Here is an 18,637-nt window from a genome sequence, read left to right as displayed (position 1 = left end):
ATCCCAGTCCATTAGTAGTCTATTCCCTGATATTCCTAGTCCATTCCCACCCACCTAGTCATTCCCAGCGAGAGATCAAAGGCAGTATTCAGGAATCGTTGAAATCGAGAAGTAAAAATTGGAATCCGTCTCTCAATTCCCGGGAGGCCACACAATCCTCCAGGAATCTCTCTCTCTTGCTTGATCACGTTGCTGCTAGGGGTGGGAGGGGTGAGGGAGGGTGGGGTGTGAAGGGGTTGGGGTGCGGGAGGGGGTTGGGAGGGGTTGGAGGTGGGAGGGGGTTGGGGATGGGAGGGGGTTGGGGTGTGGGAGGGGTGGGAGGCGGGGGGGGGGGGATGGGTGGGGAGGGAAAGAAAAGTGTTGGAGAGGATTGGAGGAGATGACAACTTTGGATTGCATTAGATCTTGTGGGGACGACAGGGGTGGGGAGAGAGGGGAAGGGAGGGGAGATGTAGAATAGAGGAGGGGGGGTGGGGGTTGATGAGGGAGGAGGAAGAGGAGGGGAGGAGAAAGGAAGGTTGAAGGAGGAGAGGGGAGAGGAGGGGGAAGACAGAGGAGGGGCTGAAGGAGGAGGATAGGGTGGGGGTGGGGTGACAGAAGGGGAGGGAGGGTGGGGGAAGACAGGGAGGTTGATGATGGAGAGGGGTTGAGAAAGGGGGAGAGGAGAGGGTGAGGGGAGAGGGTGAGGGGGAGAGGGTGGTGAGGGGAGAGGGTGGGTGAGGGGAGAGGGTACATATTCACTCACCTGGTCATTAAAGAACACCTGTGAGTCTTTTAATGGTAACTAAGATATTTTGTGTGTGTGTGTGTGAGTGGGGTGGGGTGGTGTGTGTGTGTGTGTGTGTGTGTGTGTGTGTGTGTGTGTGTGTGTGTGTGTGTGTGTGTGTGTGTGTGTGTGTGTGTGTGTGTGTGTGTGTGTGGGTGGGTGGGTGGGTGGGTGGGTGGGTGGGTGGGTGCAGCTAAGTGAGTCTGTTAGATACGTTTTCACATCACCAGTTAGGAGGAAAATTGAACTTAGGAACCTTGAGAATTCAGCCTGATCTCTCTCTCGGCGTGTGTTTCCGGGTTATAACAAAGAGACGGATGCTATGTTGGTATTGAGATGTGGCGCTGAATATTTATTTGAGGTTCACGTAATGGAGACAGGGTAATCTCTCACCATTACTACCACCATCAACCACCACTATCTACCACCAAACCACCACAATTACCACCTCCATGAACCAACACCACCACCATCACCACCAGCAACCAACACCACCACTACAACCATCATTAAAATTTAAAACACATCTCTACAACACACACACACAACACACACACACACACACACACACACACACACACACACACACACACAGCCTTTCATTTCCTGTACCCAAAAAATTTCCTTAAAAAAAAATTCTGTTTCGCTTTGTTTACACTTCTAACAGTAAACAAACTTCTCTTTATTTATTTTCTTTGATTCTAAACAAGTTAGAGATTTTGTTTACGTAGTCATTTAATACGTCTGTTTACATTTCTTTGTTTACACTGAGATCTGGATTTCCCGTCGTCTGGGTGAAATGTTATCGTTTGGTCATATTTTATTCACAGGACGGTCTACGCCTTAGGGGGCCAAGTCAGACAGCAAGACAGAGTGACAGACAGACAGATCACACAGACAGAAACATACACTGCCTAACATTACTTACTTAACACACACACACACACACACACACACACACACACACACACACACACACACACACCGTTACACCTGTCGTCTTTAGCCAATCAACGCCCCTCTTTGTTGACGGGGCTTGTGATTGGCTGCCCACCTTCTCGATATCATTTCACAGGTGTGGGTGAAAAGCTCATTAACGCTGATTAGTGTTCAGGTGTGGGAAGGTATTTATAGCACCTGAGTTAAATGCGGTGGTGGTAGGTGGTGGTGGTAGTGGTGGTAGATGATTTTAATGATGGTAGTAATGGTGGTAGATAGTGGTTGTTGATGGTGGTTATAGGAGGCAACCACATTCACTTCCTCAACTGTGACGTCAGGTCCTGTTAAGTTTTAATACTGTATTCTGATTGGCTATTGGACTCCATGTCGCTGGTTACAATCATCTGCCAATCAATATACGCTCTAGGCAGATGCTTTGATCTGATTGGTCCAGACTTATCCTACTCTCTCTTCCACGTCCCTCTTTCTCCCCTCCTTCCTGCTCTCCTCCCCCTCCACCTCCTCTTCCTCTCCACCTCCTCCTTCCTCCTCCTCCCCCTCCTCCTCTCCTCTCCTCCTTCCTCCTCTCCTCCCCCTCCTGCCTCCCTCCTCTCTTCCTCCACCCACCCACCTCCTCCCCCCCTCCTCCTCTCCCCCCTCCTCTCACACCCCCTCCTCTCCCACCCCCTCTTCCCCCCTCCTCCTCTCTCACCCCCTCCTCTCACCCCCTCCTCTCACACCCTCCTCTCACCTCCTCTCACCCCCTCTCTCACCCCCTCTCTCACCCCCCTCCTCTGTATAGCGGATCATCAGTCATATATACCTGTCTAAACCCCGACCAATCAGAATTCACCTATATCTGTCGCTGAATGGTGATTGGTTGAAACGTAATTCGTTTTATTTGTGATATATTCTTCCGTGTGTGTGTGTGTTACGTATGTATGTACTAGTCTGTGTGCGTATGAGTGTGCGTGCATTTCGTGAGTATCTGTGTACATATAAAACCCTGTAAGTATATTGTGTGCGTATCAACGTGTACACATCCACTGTTTATATACGCGTGTGTGTGTGTGTGTGTGTGTGCCAGTAATGTGTTAACGTATCTGTGTATGTATATATCTGTGTGCGTATCGTTGTATGTACGTATTTAATGTGTACACACGCTCCGGTGCACACGTTGAGGGATAGATATTGGAAACCTGTTGACTGTTTACCAAGTATTGTGTCTGTCTGTCTGTCTTTCTGTGTCTTCCTGTCTGTTTCTTGGTCTACCTTTGTCTGTGTGTCTACCTGTCTCTTTGTCTACCTCTTTCCCTTTGTCTGTTTACCTGTCTGTGTTTACCTCTGTCTGGGTGTCTGTCTGTCTGTCCAATATTTACATCAGAACATTGAGTCCTCAGTTCCCGCGTAAATCGTGTTACATCAACGCCCTCGGGGCCATTAGGAGCCAGGACGTTTTTGATTGGTTAAACTCCCTCCATTTTAACCAATCAAGGTACTTCGCGCGTAATTTTCCCGTCCAATCAACTTTCTCCTGAAGGAATTTTGTTTTAAAGTTGGAGCGTCTTTAAAAATTACTTTATTTAAGGTTTCTACTTAAAATAGAGTTTAACACACACACACACACACACACACACACACACAAAACTTCAAACCAAACACACACAACCAGACATAAACACACACACACACACACACACACACACACACACACAAATTCAAACCAAAACACACACAACCAGACACAAACACACACACACACACACAACCAGACAAACACACACACAAAAAAATCCAAAACACACGACCATCTACCATAAACAAACACACACACACAAACATCATTATCTCCCAACACCCGCTTAGTTTAGTAGTAAAACAAAACACAAACAAACAGGACGTGTATAGTTTCCAAACAGCGAGAGTTGGTCCTCCCTTTGTTTTATTACTGGAGGTTTATATTTTTTTAGTGTTTGTTATTTGGAGAGGGGGGATAGGCCTAGTGTGTGGGGGAAGTAGGCCTAGTGTGTGGGGGAGGGTGTGTGGGGAAGAGGCCTGGTGTGTGGGGGGAGAGGCCTAGTGTGTGTGGGGATAGGCTTAGTGTGTGGGGGCAGGCCTGTGTGTGTGGGGGAGTAGGCCTGGTGTGGGGGGTAGGCCTGGTGTGGGGGGTAAGAGGGGTGTGTAGGGGAGAGGAGGGATGGGTGGGGGGGAAGAGGAGGTGGGGGAGGGGTGTAGGGGAGGAGGAGGGGTGTAGGGGAGAGGGATGAGGGATGTGATGGGAGGGGGTGGGGAGAGGGACAGAAGGGGAGGGTGGAAGCATGTATGTGTGTATGATGGGGGGAAGAGTCTGAAAGGTGTGGGGGGGAGGGTTTGTGTGGGGGACTGGAAAGTTTGTGTTTATAGGGCAAGGCTGGTAGAGGTGTGTGTGTGTGTGTGTGTGAAGAGTCTGGATGTGTGTTTTGGGGTGGGGGTTGATAGGATTTGTGCATGTGAGGGGGGATCGGTTGGGTTTAACATGACAAACACCTCTAGCAAACACAATAACACAACAAACACCTCTAGCGAACAAATTTGGCGCGAAACTCAGGTTGAAAGTAAAATTGGCGCGCAATTCCCAACTATTCCATCCCGTTGTTTTGGTTTCTGATCCCTGGAGAAGCGTCACAGTCTCTTAAAATAACACACCCCTCCGTCTCTGTGTTCCAATAATATACTGTATATATTTAATCTTTGTCTGTGTTCAATCTTTCTTGTTTTTGTTTATTTTTTGTATTGTTTATTTGTTTGATTTATTTATTGTTTATTTGGGGTTAAAGTGAGTGAAGGAATTATTGGCTTACGTATAAATAATAATAATAATAATAATAATAATAAGGTGTAAATTTTCCATCATGAAAAATAAATTTGGCTCTGTCAGTCGAATATATATACGGTATTAATAGTCAGGTATAGAAGGACACACCTGTAACCACACACCTGGATGCAGAAAATCATTAAGTATCGCATGTTAACATATAAATTTTGTTATGTGTATTGACAAATCTAGCAAGCTGTCTGTCTGTCTCAATTAAACACACACACACACACACACACACACACACACACACACACACACACACACACACACACACACACACACACACACACACACACACACACACACCTGAGACACCAGGCTACTAATCAGCAAGCAGCACCATCAAACACCTGTTGGTTGAGATATAATTATATATTAAAGTTTATTACAACATCTATCCATCTATCCATCTACGTTGTGTCTATCTACTGTGTATATAAATCTCTCTCTCTCTCTCTCTCTCTCTCTCTCTCTCTCTCATTACTCGCTTCACCTGTTCTAAGTTAATTAGGTTTTGCTCAGGTAGTACTCCCGGGAACTCGAGTCAGCTGATCACTACTGTTTACATGAGTCAGCTGATCACTACTGTTTACATGAGTCAGCTGATCACTACTGTTTACATGAGTCAGCTGATCACTACTGTTTACATGAGTCAGCTGATCACTACTGTTTACATGAGTCAGCTGATCACTACTGTTTCATGAGTCAGCTGATCACTACTGTTTACATGAGTCAGCTGATCACTACTGTTTACATGGTCAGCTGATCACTACTGTTTACATGAGTCAGCTGATCACTACTGTTTACATGAGTCAGCTGATCACTACTGTTTACATGAGTCAGCTGATCACTACTGTTTACATGAGTCAGCTGATCACTACTGTTTACATGAGTCAGCTGATCACTACTGTTTACATGAGTCAGCTGATCACTACTGTTTACATGAGTCAGCTGATCACTACTGTTTACATGAGTCAGCTGATCACTACTGTTTATGGTCAGCTGTTTACGTGACAGTAGTTGTGATGAACGGGCCATTGTGGTAGTATCATTATTATTATCATTATTATTATCATTATCATTATTATCATTATTATTATCATTATCATTATTATCATTATTATTATTATTTTAAGAAAAGTAACAACTTTACCTTTTGAAAGTATATATATTTTTCAACTAATTTCCTCACTACTAATTACGTGAGAATTTGTATTACCTACCGCAGTTATTTTTGTTATTGACGCGGTTACTGTTAATTAGTGTGTGGGACAGGTGTATGGGACAGGTGTGTGGGACAGGTGTGTGGGACAGGTGAGGCTATTACAGGACACATGTGGTCGAGTCATGATATTATTTAATCTATCTAATCCTAACCTAACCTAATTTAACCTATTCTAACCATTTTAATTGGTTGTCAGATAATGAAGGTTTTGATTGGTCGCCAGGTAGTCAAAGAATCGTTCCTATTGGTCGACGGAAAATCACTTATTTTTTTTAATTGGTGTCTAAATAGCCAAAGAACCATTGCTATTGGTCGGCAGGCAATAAACCTTTCTTATTGGTCGCTAGGGAAGCCAAGAATCACTCCCATTGGCCAGAAACATATGGCTCCCGGTGACGTCATTATGTACGATACTTTTTTCCATTTCGCGTCAAAAACTTCGAATAAAAAAGGCGCCTTATCAGTAACTTCTAAATGACGCCGTTGATTGCTAGTTATTAATTTTCTGCGTGAGTGACGTTGTGTAGTCTTCGTTAACGATAAAATCACCTAATTGCCTTAATATGGATGGTCATTGGTGGCCTTCATACGTCAGCCAGTCGAGTGGGGCTCTATGGCGACGTAATTGGGAGTCGCTGATTGGTGGTGGTCAATAGGAGGCAGGAGGGTCGACAGCCAATGATAGTGCTGGATTTTTTTTTTACCGCCAAAAGTAATGTACCTATAAATCTCTCTCTCTCTCTCTCTCTCTCTCTCTCTCTCTCTCTCTCTCTCCAAACAAACAGATACAAACACATACATAAACAAACATATATAAACAAACAAACACACACACACACACATCAACAACTGAGGAAATATTTTTGGTGTTTGGAGTTATTAATAGTTATTTAATATACAACAATACATTAAGGTGTGTGTTGTGTGTGTGTGTGTGTGTGTGTGTGTGTGTGTGTGTGAACAACAACAACAGGCATCACACCCACCGCACCTCTCCCACACCACCCCACCCCACCCACCTCTCCCCACCACACCACACCTCCCCACCCCCACCCCACACCCCACCACACCCCTCCCCACCACACAACACTAACCACACTTGCAACACAACAATCAGACCACAACACCTGAATGACTTTCCACACAGGTGAGTTAATGACCTAATTAAGGTAATATAGACGTGGGAGAAACACGTAATTAAATAGTTAAGTGTTTGTTAAAGGTTAGGAGTCTTATTCTTTCCTCACCTGTTGTAAATACCTGTGGTTGTGGTTGATTGGTTGGGTTGTGGTTGTGGTTGGTGGTTGATTGTTGGGTTGGTTGTGTTGGTTGGGTGTGGTTGATTGGTTGGGTTGTTGTGATTGGGTTTGGTGTTGGTTGGGTTGTGGTTGATGGGGGTTGTGTTGGTTGGTTGGGTTGTGGTTGATTGGTTGGGTTGTGGTTGTGGTTGGTTGGGTTGTGGTTGATTGGTTGGGTTGTGGTTGATTGGTTGGGTTGTGGTTGTGGTTGGTTGGGTTGTGGTTGTGTTGGGTTGTGGTTGTGGTTGGTTGGGTTGTGGTTGATTGGTTGGGTTGTGGTTGGTTGGGTTGTGGTTGATTGGTTGGGTTGTGGTTGGTTGGGTTGTGGTTGATTGGTTGGGTTGGTTGTGGTTGGTTGGGTTGTGGTTGATTGGTTGGGTTGTGGTTGTGATTGGTTGGGTTGTGGTTGATTGGTTGGGTTGTGGTTGTGGTTGGTTGGGTTGTGGTTGATTGGTTGGATTGTGGTTGATTGGTTGGGTTGTGGTTGTGGTTGGTTGGGTTGTGGTTGATTGGTTGGGTTGTGGTTGTGGTTGGTTGGGTTGTGGTTGATTGTTGGGTTGTGTTGGTTGGTTGGGTTGGTTGGTTGGGTTGTGGTTGTGATTGGTTGGGTTGTTGGTGGTTGGGTTGGGTTGGTTGGGTTGTGGTTGGTTGGGTTGTGGTTGATTGGTTGGGTTGTGGTTGTGGTTGGTTGGGTTGTGGTTGGGTTGGGTTGTGGTTGGTTGGTTGGGTTGTGGTTGATTGGTTGGGTTGTGGTTGTGATTGGTTGGGTTGTGGTTGGTTGGTTGGGAGATGACAAAGGTAGATGTAGTGTGTGTGTGTGTGTGTGTGTGCCTCTCTCTCATTAATACCGCCCCGTATTACCTAACCTGATCCGGAAGAGCCTTTGGCTATCGTGTCACAGTCTGGCGGTACAAGCCCAAAGGAAATGGCTTGTGTGACCTAACCTAACCCCTGCTGTCATTAAATACGGCGCACACTATGGATTTTATATACCTTATGTTTGATATGTTAAAAAAAACCCGGGAACTCAATCCGGGTTACGTCATGGGGGGGTAAAAAAGACGTGATTGGTTATCCCCGTCGACCAATCAGAGAGGACCTTGGGTAATATAGCGGTCGTTAAGGTTATCAAACTACCAGGTGACAAGGTAGTTAATGGAGGGGGGTAATTAAGTGTGGGTTTTTTGTTGATTTTAAATGAGGAATGGAAATTTAGGTGTAAAAATTGGTTTAATTGGATTCAGGAGTTAAAGGTGTAGACATGTTCACTACACACACACACACACACACACACACACACACACCAACAAGTGAACCATTTATATTCACAAAAAGTAAAAAATATTAGAAAAAAACTCGCCATTCTGAATACTCGAACACATCTATGTATGTATGTATGTATATGTATGTATGTATGTGTATTAATTTTTATTTATTTACAAAGCAGTAATCCACTTGAAAGCTACACACCTTCAGTTGTATACATAACAACAGCTGGTGTGAGCACGTGGATTTGTTTACATTCAGAAAAAAAACGCGGGAAATTCGTCAGCTGATGACATGTAAATAAACAAGGTCCAAAACAAGTGACTGTCGTGAAAGCGTGGGATTATTTGTGTGTTGGCTAGACCTTATTATTGTATTATTATTATTATTATTATTATTAGTAGTAGTAGTAGTAGTAGTCATGTAGTAGTAGTAGTAAATAAAATGGTGGCGAAGGTGTGGCTATTATTGGGAGGCTGGAGACAACGTAGTAGTTGTAGTTGTAGTAGTTGCTTTAGTAGTTGTAATAGTAGTAGTATTAGTAGTAGTTGTGTTTTATTTATTTATTATTATTATTATTATTATAGTCAAATTGTGTGTGTAAATGCCGTAGACTTTATATACACACCATAGCCCCAGGTGAGACTAATTAATATCTACCTCCCAGGTGAAACAGGTGAGATATTAATGAGTCGTGAAAGCAATATAGTGACGTAATGAGTCTCTGCTTTCGTTGGTACACAAGCACAGGTGTATCTGATATTTTTTGTGCTTGCGTTGTTACAAGTCGTTTGGGAGGATGAACTGCTTGTGGTGCTTGTTAAATGTGAAGGATAAGTCCCTGTTTTGTTGCTTTAAGAGATACAAGCACAAGTGTTATATAGGATAGGATTTGTGCTTGCGTTGTGCTTGATGTAAAAAGAAATGATTAAGTGCTTGTATTTCTTTGATACATTGAAGGTTTACTTAACTGGGAGACAATTTTTGTGCTTGCTTTAACCTACCCAGAGGCCTTTTGGTGACCTGTGCTTGATCAACCTCCAGGCAGTGAGACAGATGGATTATTCAAGCACACACACACACACACACACACACACACACACACACACACACACACACACACACACACACACACACCACCGACCCCGTGCTTGTGTGGCCATTGACAGGGGTGAAGAGAGTAGTGAGGGGAGGAGAGAGAGAGAGAGAGAGAGTAGGAAGGTGAGGTAGGAGGCAGGAAGGTAATCAAGGAGAGACAAGCACCTGGGGGTCACCTGAGTCTCCTAATTAATCTCACCTGGGCAGACCGTCACCTAAGCCTGTTTACCTGTCCAGAGGTTTCAGCTTAATGACCATGTTTTTCCTGGGAATAAAATCAGTCTTGTTTATTTTTTTCATTGACTCGTTTTTGCTTTTTGTTGTTGCTTTTTTGTGTTTTTTCGATTGTTTTTGAGGGTAATGTTTTGGTTGTGTTTGTTTGGATTCTCACACACATACTCCCTCCTCTCTCTCTCTCTCTCTCTCTCTCTCTCTCTCTCTCTCTCTACAATATTTAATTTTCTATATATCTGTCTATCTATCCAACCCAACTATCTCCCTATCCATCTATCTCCCTATCCATCTATCTATCTATCCATCTATCTATCTATCCATCTATCTATCCATCCATCTATTCAACTACAGCGGTACAATACTTCCTCCCATCGCTGGCACCAATATCAATATCTTCACTACACTGTTCTTGTGTATGCATTAATTAATTACCTGTTGTTATAATACTGTGTTGATTTTATTGTATATGATTAATTTAAGGGTGTGTGTGTGTGTGTGTGTGTGTGTGTGTGTGTGTGTGTGTGTGTGTGTGTGTGTGTGTGTGTGTGTGTGTGTGTGTGTGGCAGCCCCGGACTATTGTTTATGTTTCATCTACATTTGGTAACGTGGCCTCTCTCTCTCTCTCTCTCTCTCTCTCTCTCTCTCTCTCTCTCTCTCTGTTTGTATCGACTTTTGTTTACTATTGGTTTACCTCTTGTTTGTTTACCTTGTCTACGTTCATTGTTTGTTTACGCTATTGTTTGTGTACCTACCTACCTACCCACCCACCACCCCACCCACCCACCCACCCACCCACCCCACCCACCCACCCACCCATCTAAACACAATCTACTAAGTAAAACACAGCCTTCCCTTAATACCCAGGGAACAATGTCAAAATTACCCCATCTTCAAGGGTCACTCAAGAGGGGGGAGTAAGGAGATGAGGGATGGTTGGAAGGGGAGGGTAGGAGGGAGGTGGGAGTAGGGAAGGGGCAGGGTTGGGATGGGGTGGTAAAGAATGGGGTGGGGGTAGGTAAGGGGTAGGAGGGGTGAGGGTAGGGTGGGGTAAGGGTAGAGGGGGGAGTAGGGGCTCGGTTTAACTCCTCGAACACTTTCATTCCTTAGGTTACGTAAAGGTTTGTTTGGATTATGTAATGTGTGTGGTGATCTTGTCGTTGTTTTGTTTCTGTTACAATTCTTTCTCCTCCTCATCGTCTTCCTCTTCTTCCTCCTCCTCCTCTTCCTTCTTCCTTACCTCCTCCTTCAACCACACTCACTCACCTTCCTCTCCTTCTCTACTACCTTTCTCCCTCTTCCTTCACCCTCCTCTTCCTCTTCTTCCTCCCTCCTCACCCTCTTTCTTCATCCTCCTCCTCCCCCAGATAATGGCCTCACAACAACACGCCCTTCCTGCTCCTCCCCCTTGACCCCCACCTCCTGCTCCCCTCCCCCCTTGACCCCTCACCCCCTCCTTCCCCTCACAATCTTAAAGCTTCATACGATAAATTATTCCTAATACTCTAAGTCGTTGTGTTTCCTAGGGTAAGAATTTAGCGTCGTTGTTCATCCTAGAGTAAAAAATTTAGCGTCGTTGTTCATCCTAGAGTAAAAATTTAGCGTCGTTGTTCCATCTAGAGTAAAAAATTTAGCGTCGTTGTTCGTCCTAGAGTGAAAAATTAAGGTCGATGTTCGTCCTCGAGTGGAAAATTAAGATCGTTGTTCATCCTAGAGTGGAAAATTGGCGTCGTTGTTCGTCCTAGAGTGGAAAATTGGCGTCGTTGTTCGTCCTAGAGTGGAAAATTGGCGTCGTTGTTCGTCCTAGAGTGGAAAATTAAGATCGTTGTTCATCCTAGAGTTTAAGACTTTAGTTGGGGAGATGACTTGAAATATTTATTCTAATACTTCGAGCTTAAAGAGGAGAGGAAGGAGGGCAGCAGAGAGGAGATACTGAAGAAGAGAGATTGACAGGGACAGTGTGATGTGTGAGAGACAGAAATAGACAGACAGAGAGATTGACAGAGATGCAGAAAATATGCCTGTGTTAAATAATGCCTGTGTTAAATAATGCCTCTGTGTTAAATACTGCCTCTCTGTTAAATAATGCCTCTATGTGTTAAATAATGCCCCAATTGTGTTAAATAATGCCTCAGTATGTTAGATAATGCCTCTGTGTGTTAAATAATGCCTCTCTGTGTTAAATAATGCCTCTATATTTAAATAATGCCTCTATGTGTTAAATAATGCCTCGCCTTGTCTGTCAGAATGAGGAAATTGATATCTCTAGGTTTTGAAATACCTCTATTGTATTGTATAATGGGAAATAAGGTGAGGGAGAGGAGTAAAGGGTGGGGAGAGGAAGGGGTGAGGCAGGAAGGAAGGGGTGTTGGAGAGGGAGGAGGTAAAGGGAAGGGAAGGGGGTTTGATTGAGGAGGAAGGGGTGGTTGTATGTAAGGGGGGAAGGAGGAGGAGGGTGTATTAAGGGAGGGAGTTGGGGGGAGGGGAGGGAGGGGAGGGGGGGAGTGGCAACACAATTATTAAGCATCTGTTTGAAAGACTCTACTTGATGACGTCACTGTTTCGTCATCAAAGTCTCGTCTGTTTACAAACAAACGAGTTTTTTATCCCAGGATGGCAAGGTAATATAAGACCTTCACTATAATGAAGATAAGTTAGGTTAGACTGATGTTGATCGTCCTGGGGAAAAATTGAGATTTGAGAAGGATGTAATGACTGTGTATCTGTCTCTGCTGGCTGGCTGGCTGGCTGGCTGGCTGGCTGGCTGGCTGGCTGACTGGCTGACTGGCTGGCTGGCTGACTGACTGGCTGGCTGGCTGGCTGGCTTGGCTGGCTGGCTGGTTGACACACACACACACACACACACACACACACACACACACGAGTCAATTTTTTTCCCCAAAATTTAAAATTACTTTTTCACAAACTTTGATCCTATGAAGAATATTTCTCAAAGTTGTGATGGTAAAGAAAGTAGATATTGACAGTAGAGAAAGTACATGTTGACAGTAGAGAAAGTACATGTTGACAGTAGAGAAAGTACATGTTGACAGTAGAGAAAGTACATGTTGACAGTAGAGAAAGTACATGTTGACAGTAGAGAAACTTTGTCCTAGAAAGTACTTAAAAGTTTGTGGAAAGATATTTACAGTAAGCTTAGGTGACTGGAACTAACAAGGGGGGTGGGTGGGTGAGGGGTCGGTGGGGGGAGTGGGAGGGGAGAAGGGCTGGGGAGGGAGTGAGGGGCGAGGGAGGGGAAAGTTAGGGTGGGGGGAGGATCGGTAAGGGGGAGAGGGCGAGGGTTGGTGGCAAGGGGGAGAGGGGGCGGTATTTTGGTCTGTTTGGATATCGTGTTTGTGTGTTTAACTGTGTGTGGATTTTGTAGACTTTGTGAAGTTGTAATACAGATACACACACACACACACACACAACACACACACACACACACATCTTGTATACACCATCCCTCCCCCCTCTTCTCCCTCCTTCCTTCTCACTCCTTCTCCATCTTCCCTCACCCCTCCCTGTCTCCATCCACTCTCCCCCACCCCCCACCCACCCCCCAGGCAGTGATCTTGGCTCTTGGTGAAGGAAAAATCTGCCTTGACAATTTTTAAGTTGATACGTTTACTTGGGAAGATGCGTGTAGGGGGCGCTGGTGTGTGTGTCGGGTTGTATGGCGACTCGGAGTAATGGTCAGCATGCTCGCCTCGTAAGTGAGTGGACCCGGATTCGATCCCCTGCAGGGAAACTATGGGCAAGTTTCTTTACGCCATTTGCCTCTGTCTACCCAGCAGTAATTGGGAACCTGGATGTTAATCGTTTATGGGGTAATGGTTAGCCAGTGCAGTTGGCGAGTTGTCCGGTCTTCACTATTCCTTGACACTGGGTCATGCAGCTCGTTAACTCAGGGTGGGTTGTTGGCGACAGCTTCTACACCTAAACACTGGGTCATGCAGCCCGTTAACTCCAGGGGTGTGGTTGTTGTTTGCCGACAGCTTCTACACCCCAAAAACACTGGGTCATGCAGCTCGTTAAATCAGGGTGTGGTTGTGTTGGTGACAGCTTCTACACCTTAAACAAATTCACGCCCAGGAGGCCCTTGGGCCGGGCCATCCTCGTTACAGAGGGTCAACCATTATTATAGGTTAGTTGTATGTGAGGGGAGGAAATAGTTAGGTTAGATCAGGTCAGGCCAGGCTTCGATAGGTCAAATCAAGTTTACCACCACTACAACTAGCGTCACTACCACATTATATAACTGACGTCACTCCCTCCCTACTACAGATCTTCTCACCCCCACCACCATTACCCTCCCTTCCCTATAAGCTGTATCCAGGAGCCTAACCTAAATAGAGGTTCTCTCTCTCTCCATGAATATATCACTTCCATCCACTAATTTAACCACCGATCTATCCACCCATCCACTCCACCCCCACCACTGTCCCCCCACCCACCCATCCCTGACCTCATGACACAGCCATTGGGAATAAGGTAGTGTTTCATATGCAAATAGAATTGAATATATTATGAAATGTGTGTGTGTGTGTGTGTGTGTGTGTGTGTGTGTGTGTGTGTGTGTGTGTGTGTGTGTGTGTGTGTGTCAATACTTTCTGTTAACCTTACATGAGAAATGTAAGTTAGAGAGAGAGAGAGAGAGAGAGAGAGAGAGAGAGAGAGAGGATGAACTCACGATAAAGATTAAAATAAAACAAAAAATGCTATAATTCTCTACTAATTTCTTGCTAGTGTATCTAAATTTATTTCCTCTCTGTTATCTCTGGGGTGAGGTTAGTCTGTTGTGGTGGTTGTGGTGGTGGTTGTTGTGGTGGTGGTTGTGGGTGGTGGTGGTTGTGGTGGTGGTGGTGGTGGTGGTGTGTGGTTGTGGTGGTGGTGGTTGTGGTGGTGGTGGTTGCAGTGGTTGTTGTGGTGGTGGTTGTGGTGGTGTGGTGGTGGTGGTGGTTGTTGTGGTGGTGGTTGTGGTGGTGGTGGTGGTGGTGGTTGTTGTGGTGGTGGTGGTTGTGGTGGTGGTGGTTGTGGTGTTGTGGTGGGTGGCTGGTGGTGGTGGTGGTGGTATGTGGGTGGTGGTGTTGCTGTGGTGGTGGTGGTGGTGGTTGTTGTTGTGGTGGTGGTGGTGGTGGTGGTTGTTGTGGTGTGTGGTGGTGGTGGTGGTGGTTGCTTGTGGTGGTGGTGGTGGTTGTGGTGGTGGTGTGGTTGTGGTGGTGGTTGTTGTGTGGTGGTGGTTGTTGTTGTGGTGGTGGTGGTGGTTGTGGTGTCATTGTTGTTTTTGTTATTGTTTGTTTTTCTCTTTCTCCTCCTCCTCCCTCCTCCTCCTTCTTTCTGCATCACTACTCATCACAACAAAGCAACAAGCGAAAGAATAATATATGTGTGTGTGTGTGTGTGTGTGTGTGTGTCTGTGTGTTAAAAACCCCGTTAATGACTACCTTAATTAACCTGTCATTCATCCCTACCTGGTGGATAAATATACACACATGGGGATAGATGTACACATGCACACATACATGATCCACAGGAAAACGTACACACACACGCACATGGATTAGTGGGTATGGGTGTACACATAGATAGACAGAGAGAGAGAGAGAGAGAGAGACAGAGAGAGAGAGAGAGAGACAGGTAAACACAGGTAAGGAAAATATACTTTTCATGGCATGGGGGAGGGAGGGGTGAGGGGTGTGGGGATGGAGGGGGTGGGGGGAGGAGAAGGGGGTGAGGAAGGGGTGGAGGGAGACACACCAGAGAGAATTAATAAGGAAAGACCAGGTAGAAAGCCTCACCTGATAACAGAATCTATAGGTTGCATTTAGAGACGAGGAAATTTGACTTGTAGCTGTGCTGTGAGGGGGGGGGAGGTAAGGAGAAGTGAGGGGGGGGAGAGGTGAGGTAAGAGAGAAGTGAGGGGAGAGGTGAGGTTAGGGGTGAGAGGGGGGGAGAGGTGAAGGGGAGAGAAGTGAGGGAGAGGTAAGGGGAGAGGGAAGTGAGGGGGGAGAGGTGAGGGGTGAGGGGATAGGTGAGGTAAGTGAGAGAAGTGAGGGGGAGAGGTGAGGGGTGGGGATAGGTGAGGTAAGGGAGAAGGAGTGAGGTGTGAGAGAGAGGGGGGGAGCCATAAAGGATCAGTGTCTGTCTGTCTCAACCTAACCTAACAGGACAGACAGACAGACTAGAAAAATTCTTACGACAACATATACAGTACAGCAGTTTTTAATCTTAGAAACAATGTGTGTGTGTGTGTGTGTGTGTGTGTGTGTGTGTGTGTGTTGTGTCGTCGTTGAGATGATTTAATTTACTTGAGTGAGAGATGAAGGTGTAAGGATTATCTCTCTCTCTCTCTCACACACACACGCATGAGGGAGAAGGGAGGGGTGGAGGGAGGGAGGAAAAGTAGGAGGGTCGTTTATCAAGATTAGACTAACTGATAACATGATCCTCCTCCACACCTTCCTCCCTCCTTCCCCCACGCCTTCCCTCCTTCCTTTCCTTCGCATTTTCCTCTCTCCCTTCCCTCCACACCTTGTCTCCCCCTCCCTCCATACCTTCCTTCCTCCTTCTTTCCTTCTGCACTTTCCTCCCTCCCTCCCCCACACATTGTCTCCATCCTTCCCTCCCTCCCTTCTTTCCCTTCCCTCCACACCTCCCTCCTTCCCTCCCACACCTCCCTCCTTACCCCTCCCCTCCCTTCCTTTCCCTCCCCTCCCCTTCCTTTCCCTTCCCTCCACACCTCCCCTCCTTCCCTTCCCTCCCCTCCCCTTCCTCCCCTTCCCCTCCTTCCCCTTCCCTTCCCTCCCTCCCCTCCCCTCCCTTCCCCTTTCCTTCCCTCCCACCTCCCCTCCTTCCCTCCTTCCCTCCCACCCTCCCCTCCTTCCTCCCTCCCCTCCCTTCCCTTCCCTCCCCTCCTTCCTTTCCCTTCCCTCCACACCTCCCCTCCCCTCACTCCATACTTAATTATATCAATGGGCAAGAGGCGGAAGCTACTGCAATTGGTTCAGTGTGTGTATGTATGTACCGTATGTCTATCTGTGCTGTATGTATGTATGTATGTATGTATGTATGTATGTATGTATGTATGTATGTACCGTATGTTTGTCTGTGCTGTATGTATGTATGTATGTACCGTATGTCTGTCTGTGCTGTATGTGTGTATTTAATAACAATAACAACAATGATAATAATGATAATAACGTTTGTGGTATTTGTGTTTGTCTTTGCCAACGTTTTAAAGTGTTATCCACTAAACGTTTTTAAATGACATCTGAAAAACGTTCCTCTTAAGTGTTTTCCTCTTTAAAATCAACGTTTTTATCTATGAAAGAAAATAATAGATAAAATACGGTATTTAACTTACCCTTACGAGAGATGTAATTGTTAATGTATTTGTGATTTTGTTGTCAAGTAGCGGAGGAACACACACACGTCAACCCCCCACGGTGTCTGGATAGTGACTGAGGCTGTGAGGGAGGGAATGTTCAGGACTGGCTGTTCCCTTCCTCACTCCACCACCTACGCCTCCTCCTCCTCCTCCTCCTCCTCCATACGCTCTTTGTTCTCCTGGAGGATGAACGACTTTTTTTCTAGGACAATTAATTACATTTATTTCTGACTTCGCCTCGTATGATTTTTTTCCAAGGATGGTCGATTTTTTAATCGTAGTAGTAGTGGTAGTAGTAGTATTAGTAGTAGTAGTAGTAGTAGTTTTGTTTAAGTTTAACAAATTTATTGACAAAGCTTAGAGTACAGTTTGCCTATTCTGAGTAATTCTGTCAGGTCTTGACACTGAGGGTGGTATCACTTCTCACTGCCACGCAGGACAGAGGTTCGTACACAAAGAAATACATCATATTCATTGACAGTATATATAGGTCAGAGTCATGTGGGTGATGTTACTGTTCACTGCCACGCAGGACAGAGGGTCGTACACAAAGAAATACATCATATTCATTGACAGTATATATAGGTCAGAGTCATGTGGGTGATGTTACTGTTCACTGCCACGCAGGACAGAGGGTCATACACAAAGAAATACATCACATTCATTAACAGTATATATAGATGAGAGTCATGTGGGTGATGTCACTGACCTGCATGGTAGTATTAGTAGTAATAGTAGTAGTAGTATAATACCAACAAACGCAAAATTCATCGTAAATATAAATACTCCTCACTGATAGGCAAATCCGGGTGTGTTTGTGCAAGAACGACGCAAGCACACACAGTTCCGTCTTCACTTCCGCTAACTAAACTGTCGGCCATAATGTCTGTCTGTCTGTCTGTAACACCAAACTTAATAAAATGATTTATATATAAGTATAAACCTCTCATAATAGATACATGGCATTAATTTAGTAGGTAGTAAGTAGGTACTACCGCCTGGAAAGATATTGGAAGCATTAAGGTAGACACTGCTGCCATATGTGACCAAATCCCAGGTTGCATTGAACTGACTTTCTGCCTCATTTACACACAATTGCAGGGTCTCAATTGTTTCTCTTACTTTAACAACACAACATACATATATTGTTTCTAACTTGATTTTTTGTTTGTTTTTTGCATTTTTTATAGTATTTTATTATTATTATTATTATTATTATTATTATTATTATTATTATTATTATTATTATTATTATATTTTCGCCCCCAGGCTAATCCCCGTAAAAAAAAATAGTAAATATAAATACGCATTTTATCTAGGAAATAATTTAAGCTCTATGTATGGGTTTAGAATTTTGTTTTTTATAACCCCCATCTCATTAGCCAGTTAATAATGTAAAAAACAAGGATATATGTCAAAAAATTACCAAGGCTGGTCCTGTTAGTTGCGCGGGAAAAATTAACACAGCAAATTATGTCGCCAAGATTAGGATAGGTGATAGCCCAGGCGTTGACGATGGTGCGTTCTAGCGCGCGTCCCGGATGGTGGTGGTGATGATGATGATGAT

The 18,637-nt window shown here is 45.0% G+C and overlaps 1 protein-coding gene across 3 annotated transcripts in view; it reads right to left on the bottom strand.

Annotated features, from left to right (window-relative positions):
* LOC121876451 (ras-related protein Rap-1b-like) overlaps positions 1 to 17,127 on the bottom strand; it is a 61,795-nt gene extending 44,668 nt beyond the window's left edge. For all 3 annotated transcript variants that reach the window (XM_042381541.1, XM_042381540.1, XM_042381544.1), the window contains exon 1: positions 17,047 to 17,127. The gene's annotated coding sequence lies outside the window, so the exon portion shown is untranslated. The remainder of the gene's footprint in view (positions 1 to 17,046) is intronic.
* Positions 17,128 to 18,637: the final 1,510 nt, after the last annotated feature.

The sequence above is a fragment of the Homarus americanus genome, unplaced genomic scaffold (genome assembly GCF_018991925.1).
Source record: "Homarus americanus isolate GMGI-L3 unplaced genomic scaffold, GMGI_Hamer_2.0 scaffold54095, whole genome shotgun sequence".
NCBI classification, from domain to species: domain Eukaryota; kingdom Metazoa; phylum Arthropoda; class Malacostraca; order Decapoda; family Nephropidae; genus Homarus; species Homarus americanus.
This window is presented reverse-complemented; position numbering and strand designations above follow the sequence as displayed.